The sequence below is a fragment of the Etheostoma spectabile genome, chromosome 22 (genome assembly GCF_008692095.1).
Source record: "Etheostoma spectabile isolate EspeVRDwgs_2016 chromosome 22, UIUC_Espe_1.0, whole genome shotgun sequence".
NCBI lineage: Eukaryota > Metazoa > Chordata > Actinopteri > Perciformes > Percidae > Etheostoma > Etheostoma spectabile.
The window spans coordinates 13,461,492-13,469,579 of NC_045754.1; the positions used below are offsets into that span (position 1 = coordinate 13,461,492).

Consider the following 8,088-nt stretch of genomic DNA (forward strand, 5'->3'; position numbering starts at 1 on the left):
AAAAAAAAGGGACCGTCATCCCCCCCCCGGGAGAGGAAATGATGACAGGAGGGGCTCAGAGGATTCACGTCTTCTCATTTTACATCTTAATATTTGCAAGGGTGAGAAGAAGTTCTGAGAGAGCCAAAATACACAGAAACATGTCAGATAGTATTAAAGACAAACATGTATTTAAAAACAATATCAATTTCAACAGAACGCATCTTGGATGGGGGTTTGCACAGTGAACTCTGGCCTTGCTGACAGCTGCTGTTACCTTAAACCAGATGTTCTGATATTAGGTGTGGGTCAAGGGGGAAGCATAGGGAGATGGAGGTAGGAATGTGATGGACTGGAAAAACTTGACTCAGAACATAGAGAATTCAAATAAATCGGGAGAAAAAGAGAGTGTAGAGACAGTAAAGGAAATGGGGAAATAAAGTTAACAAAAATAGGTCATGGGCCTTTTTCACAGTAGATTCACTGAGTGTATGACATGTTCAGTAGACCTTGGGTGTCATTGTTCAGAGACTCCACTCTAACTGTATGTCCATATACAGTACATCACTGCTAAAGCACAACATTACATTATATAAGTGCATATAGTTAACTCTCAGTTCTCTCCTTAAGCTCACTCTCTATCCCTTGCCTACTTGTGTGAGCTGTCCGGATTTCAGAGTCAGCTAAATGACACATAAACCCTCTAGTTATCCGGTTACTCAGTACACAAAGCAAATCTACTTTATTCAGATGACACATCCAGAAAATCTGATAAAAACAGACAAACAGACCGCAATTGACGTAGTGGGAAATGCATCTTGCCTCCTACCAAGTCCCACTCATGAGCTTGTCCATTCTAGAATCACTGCAAGGTAATGGCTCTGAAGTGCCGAAGTGCAACCAAGAGCCAAAGCCAGCCCCCACACCCCTAACCCCCCACCCTCATTTACTAAAAGCTGATCACACTCATGAATCTTTAAAACCGTCAGTCACTTCAGGATGTGGCAGAATGGGAAGGGGAGAGCTTTCTGTATAATAAGCACAGATTGCTGGTCTCTGGCTGTCAGAGAGCTACACTGAGCACACTATACTAGCCTCAGGCTACATCTACACTACTACGTTTACATTTTTAAATCGAGTTTTCAAACAAAAAATCTTTGCCACAATAGTTTTTAGCTCCGTAGCAGAACTAATCTGTCAATATTACGAAACCGTAAGTGCCTTTCAAGTGACCATTCACGTATACTTGGCGTGCGCATCAGAGTGTAAACGGGAAGTGGGATGTATACTCCATGCGGTTGGTAGTAGTTGCAGAAAATACTACGGAGGAAGAGCAGTTATAGCAAAAAATAAGACCAGAGACTTCTTTGCTTGGATCAACTTCAAGGTGGCACTGTTATTGAAAGTATCTATATGGCCATGAAGGCGGCGGGAAACATAGATTGGAAGTTGTTACAAAACAAATACGGGAACATATTAGAACGGTACATGGAAACGCTGGTACGTTGGAGAAAACTTTAAAGTGCAATTTACTTTTTAGTGTTTTGTTGCTCTGAATGGTATTTGTCAAAAATAGCATATTAAGTGTGTTATTACTGTCATTATTGCATTATTATTCCGTATCTGCCTGAATCATTAAAAGAGATATTATGCAGGATCGAAACCTTTGGTTATAAAGATACCTGAATACTAAATAAAAGAAAGAAGTGGGAGTTGAAAAATAATGATTTCATTTTAAAAGCAAAGTCATCCCTAACTAGGGCTGAACAATCTGAGAAAAATATGCGCTAACATTGTGTAATATTGTGATAACAATATTACTTGCCATAAATAAACAGATATCAAAAGTGTAGTCAGTTCTGCCTTTCTGCAGCTTTCAGAATTGTGCTTAAATACAACAAATTGCTTGTTGAATTTAAAACAATCCAAAGGAAATCATATCTAATGTTTGTAATTGAACAAATGAAACATTAAATTGTATACAAAAGGCACCACTGAAAAAAGAATGACAGTTTCATTTTAAAGCGCAGTATTCTGCTGATATTTTCTTTCTACTAAACACAAAAAAGCTCTGAGTGTCTGTTTATTGCTCCAGTTGATGTGGCTATGACAATAAAAAAACAATATATTATGAAGCCCTGTCCCTACCCACTTCATATATTTGGGCTTGACAAAGCCAATTTGAAAAATGTAGTCCAGTTGAACTAATAGTATACTAGTTGAGTCAATTATTGCATTATAAATGTATGCTTATTTTACTGTTACTGCAAAATAACAAAAAATATATATGATAAATATGATGCGCAAGGAACTATACCTTACCTTTGATACGAGTACCAACTTTTAACATGTGATAAACATTAGATGAGCTGAGATGAACATGTTTTATTATTTAGCTAGGGTTTTTTTTTTTATTTGGATGTGTGTGCAGCCAATTGCTGCCAAGCATAGAGGCATACCGTGTGTTTGGTAGAGGTTGACAAGAGCCTTCACGTTGGGCTATATATTCTGTGTTTAGATGTAATCCAGACCCAGGAAAATGGCGATGGTTTTACAGACTTCTTGTCAATAACTAAAACACCTTATTGGGATAGTCTAAATGCGCTGAAGGTTTTCCGGAGTCTTCCCTCATCACTATAGTACTTCATTGTGCATGCTACCTTTGTTATTACAGCCACGGGAGCCCTCATTTCTGTCGTTTCTCCTTCCACATGTGAGCGTAGTCTTTTGCTTAAGTTGATCTGGGCTGATCTGAACATTCAATCAATTAATCAATTCATTAAGTTCTCTCGACATTCATCAGGAACCACAACTTCATTGATAAAATTATCCCACAGCTATCAACCACAACTGGCGTTCCACATAGATAAAATAAAGCAACAGCTGGTAGCATCAACAACAAGGTCAGCAAAGCCAGTAATTGATTATCCATGCTAAAATAACTGGAGTAGTGTGGACGTGAGGTGTAAAAGTAGAAAAATATATTTGTTTTTTTAAACCAAAACATAGTAGTGTGGATGTAGCCTGAGAGGGGAAGAGAGTCAAAGAGTAAGGGATGGCAAAATTGATTAACTGGTATGAATAAGCATCTCTCCCCAACAATCAACAACAACAATTGAAAGTCAACAACTGAAAGTCAACAATTGATCTGTGGCTCAGAGCACTGGCTGAGGGGAGATTCACATGTCAGATGTCAAAATTGCCACATATCCATTTGTGATCCTTTGTTTATTGTGTTGTGCTCTTGGTATGAGTCTGCAAACTATTATTTTCAGTCCATTCAGCAAATGGTGTTTTAAGAACTGCCGGCAATGCAGTAATCCTTAAAGACACATTCTAGTCAACAAACCATCTAAATTACAAACTGTAAAGTAACAGAACCTCACAGAACCTTAGAGCTTCAAATGAAGCTCTAAAAATGATTAATTTCGCAGATCTTATCAAAACCACCATCAATGCTCTTCTGTCATATTGTGAAAATTAGCCGAAAATACAAAGCATGTGTACAGGGAGCAATTATTCTAGGCAATAGCATATAAACACCATGAAAAAGCACTGCAGGAAGGGTACATGGAATTGTTTTCGTGGACACATATCAGAAAAGTTTTTCATTAAAAATATAAAATACAAAATTAAGTTTTTATTTTTAGATTATATATTTGCATCCTCTGTGCAATTGATCATTTAGTGTGTCTATTTGAAACATTGCACAGTACAGTTGCGTAAAAGGAGAGTTGGCTGTGACTAAGCTTCTCACCTTGGATTCAGTCCAGAGAGTCCCAGGCCATTGCTGCAAGACGGTAATGCTAGGAAACCTTTAAGCATCATCCACGTCTCCCTGCTGAAAGAAATAACAGCAAAATTGGGATGTACAGTACATAGTGGGAGTCAGAAGAACTCTCATCACAAAAGTAGAACTGTGTATAATAAGGGAAGGATATAAGATTGTTCTGTGCAATGTAATGTGCCATTTGCGTACTACAATAGGCACATAATGACAAATGAATAAATATGAGGCTGCAACTAATAGTTTTAATTATTGATTAATCTGATTTTTTATTATTATTATTATTATTATTATTTGTTCAATCCAAGACAATTTTCCATGAAAAGTTATCAGTTGCTGATTTTTACGTTTTTATAAAAATTGTATTGCTTTATTCCCTGTTAAGGGATAGCAAGGTCAGCATGTTGAAGCAAATACCATCCTACAGTGAAACCACTTTTTACACACAGGCCCTAGACTGAGAACTGAGGATGTTAATGATTAACCGTTGATAGACAATACGAATTGTGATAAATTCAGTTGCATTTTAAGCTGCTCTTTTTTAAAGCTCGTGGCTCTCTGCTGGACGGTGTTCACAACAGAGTCCTACGTGACACATGCCACTAAATCGATGAGGACTGGCAGGTTAAATTGTCCGTCCTAAACAAAGTTTACCAGGCAGACACACAGCTGACACCCTTGCAGGTTGGTGTGGTGGAGACAGGCTGAGACATACATGCCACAGACTTGTATCGGTCCCCAAGCGGTTCCAGAAAGCGGGCTGCATGTGTCCTGGACAATGTACGAAAAATCGTCGCTGCACAACCGGTTAGGGCTGTGCAATTAATTGAAAGTTAATCGTGATTTTGATTTCGGCTCCCAATAATCACAAAAAACAGAATAATCAAGAAAAACTATTATTTAGCTCATTACACTTTGCAAGAAAACTCGTATTTTCTGAACGAAAAAAATGAAGTTTAAATAGGAAAAGTATTTAGGAAGATTTCACAGTTGTATGATTTATTTGTTATTTTTTTATACACACTGTTGATTTATTTAACTGATCCCACGGTTTTTAAGTTTAATAACTGCCATCTTTCCAGAAGTCAACGAGTAATTGTGTAAAATTATTGTGATTTCAATACTGACCGAAATAATCATGATTATATTTTTTATTTCAAAAATCGAGCAGCCCTTCCACAAGTCTGCAACTGTCCATGGACACGGAGTGCGGACAGTATGTACGAGCCTCCCGGACGGGTGAACTGGGACTCCATTACCTGCTTGTCATTTAAAGATTAATGATCGGTTAACGAGGGTCGGCTATGGGTAACCCCCCTCTAAATTAGCATCCCTAGTGAGGACAGGGACAGCTCCCATGGAAGGCTCATCAGAAAAGCCAAAAGAAAACCTGAGAGAAGAAATCCTACAAGGATGCTTAGTTGTGTTGAGGCGTTCTGATTGGACAAAAAGGATGCAGACGATGTTTTATCATTAATCTGGCAAAAAGCTAAATTACTGTAACCTCCTACAGTAAGAACGGCACAAGATCTGCATAGAATAATAGTTAAAAAGTACTTCAACATGCATATTAGAAATCACATTGGGAGGGAGTTCTAAACACAGAGCCCCACTGAGTAATGTCTACTGACTCATGAGTTTCAATATATAGCTGAAAATGGCTAATTAGAAAGAAAACCGTTACTTAAAAAAAAAAGCTGTACATTTGTATTTTAAGTGTGAGTGTAATCAGTCAACAGAATGCAGAGCTCAAGTATGTGCTCCAAAATGTCAAACCTTTTTCAACTAGCTAAAGTTAACGGTTAATACGCTTCAAACTTACAGGTCATCTTATCTAGTGCTAAGTGTTTAGACTAAGTTAGCATGGAGCTGCAAGTTAAGTGGCTACAGGGATTTACATCTCCTTTGGGACCTTAAAGCCTATTACATTGTGAAACACTGTGTGCCTTTTTAATCACGGCGTACAATTAATTAGACAGGAGAAAAGTTTCAATTTTGAAACAGACTCCCATATGGATTATTAGAAAATACAAGTTGTAATTCAAAAAAAGGACACTGCTAGGCTATTAGGCTATGCTGGAAAAAGCTCCCAATAAAAAGCTTTTGTGGAAGAGCTTGTCTTGTACTACATGTAGCCTGATGAAGGGAAAACCGGACAGCCCTTGTTGGCATGGGTGATTTCGCCCAAATACCTGCCAAGAGAGCCAGCTGAGGAATGCACTAACATGATGTCATGTGCTGACATAAATGGAGAGTAAAGCGATCCCCCTACTGAACCATTCACAGGTCCACAGCTAGAAGCCATGCGGAAAGGTGATATTAAGCATGCTGAACGGCTTCACATACACTCAAGCAACTGAAATATGTGAATATATGAGTCAGGTAGGGTGACCACATATACGGTTTAAAAATGAAATGTCGACAAAAACTATTTTTTGCATCCGTATACAAGTATAGTGAAAGTAGAAAACAACCAATATATTTCTTAACCTCCAGTCAACCTAATTTTTTCGAATACAATTTCATAACTTGGTATTTCTCAACTCTACCTTCCTCTTTTCACCCATATGCATTGCTCTTAGTTCTCATTCTCTGGAGGAATTTCCTCTGAGCTTTAAAGCTGTCACATGCTCAGTCTAAGTCCGACCCTTGATCTGTGGACTGAGTGACAGAATAAGGCAGTGTGAAAACACTCCATTGAGCTAGTTTAACAGTAATCATTTTTAAATTGCCAATCTGGATCAAAATGTTGGATTTTTACAATGAGATTAATCTTTTCTTTGTTTATAAATTGAATTGCTTAGAAAACCACTTGATGACAATCTTTTTCTCTCAGATATTGATTCAGCAGTACAACAGAAAGAAATTAATCAGAGTTATGTAACTAAAATACTGTTTTACATGCAATACTGAGGCATTTTACACCCAGTTACATCCATCACTTCTACTCACTGCTGGTGTGATTGCATGTGTCATTGATTCACATTCTTGTGTGTGAGTTTAATGCCCCATGCGAGTCAGTATGGACACTGTTCACTGTATAAGATTAAACCCCCTCTCACATTAGACCAGTTGAGCCAACACTTCCTCCTGTTAGGGGTGGGGATCTGCTGGTGACATTAGTTGTGTGACCCAAGACCAGTGGCAAGTCACACCAGAATAACGCATGCACATATGCCTGCATGCAAGTGTGCAAATCATCTAGACACACTGGAGCGGAAGACCCCCCCCAGGAAAGACTTGAGGAGCTTTCTATCCTTGACGGGCTATTAAACTTGGCACAGAAGTGTTGAATGACACATGGTGTAACCTAAACAAAAACACACAACCCTGCCAAGACTGTCACTGAGCTTTAACAGCAACATTAATTGAGTTTCGTGTTACCCTGAATACTGCCATGACTCAATACTGCTACTTGTAAGTTAAAGTGAAACCTGTTTCAAAAAAATAAAAACTCAATATGAAAAGTCACAAGGATAAGATAAAGCCACAGAAATATACACAATACAGAAACAGCTTCTCTAGAACCTGGAGGAAACAGGACCATGGGAATATTTCATATGCCCTAACACTCACAGTTCAACCATCTGCTGGTATTAAAGGGAGGTCAAAGATCATCAGGTGAAAAGGTCAAGCTCCCCTTAAACAGAGTTCAGCCAATTAAACCGAAATGCCAAAAGGCCTTTTCATTACGCGGTGCAAAACCTCACGTTATCTTTAATGTTTGTGACAAAAGAATATTATGTGATTGCGAAATTTTAAAACTGAACAGAAAACCACCATAAACCAAGTGACTTGATCATTTCAGATTTCACCTGCAAGTTCATACAGCTTTGATTTTGGTACTCTCTCATCAAGACTATTGGCATTTCTTATGACAGAAGTAGAAGTCCCTCATGGGAGGTGAGCAAAAATGTTAAAGCCAAACCTTGGGACTAGTTGTAATCCCTTCTTTCTCCCAGAGTTGGAAGTGGGCTCCATTTAAGGTAAAAGGGATGTTCGTCACCCAGGCTGGACAAACAATGCTAATGGAATGGCTAATCAGGTTCAGATAGGACAAAGGGTAGATAGCTCATGTGCTAGAAATTGACCATAACGGCCAGGTCACCAAAGGGCTAAACACCAATGGAGCACCTATTGGGTGCCTTTTGAATTGCCCACTAATGGCCTTGAATTCAATAAGAATCAAGGCTGATGTCTTTCGTAATGAAAACACCTGGCTCTTTATCTCTAGTTACGCAAAGATTTGGTCAAGACCCTCATCCAAACCAATAATCAATTGATTTTATTATTGTTTTTTTTTTTGGGGGGGGGGGGGGGGG

General features: G+C 38.5%; 1 protein-coding gene across 7 annotated transcripts in view; it reads right to left on the reverse strand.

The window, feature by feature from the left end:
* ncoa2 (nuclear receptor coactivator 2) overlaps window positions 1-8,088 on the reverse strand; it is a 67,162-nt gene that overhangs the window by 39,837 nt on the left and 19,237 nt on the right. For 5 of the 7 annotated variants that reach the window (XM_032503511.1, XM_032503509.1, XM_032503506.1 and 2 more), the window contains exon 2: window positions 3,737-3,820. The exons of 1 other annotated variant lie outside the window; for it this stretch is intronic. The gene's annotated coding sequence lies outside the window, so the exon portion shown is untranslated. Of the gene's footprint in view, window positions 1-256; window positions 332-3,736; window positions 3,821-8,088 lie in introns of all 7 variants that reach the window. One more of the 7 variants, XM_032503508.1, reaches the window with a different exon arrangement.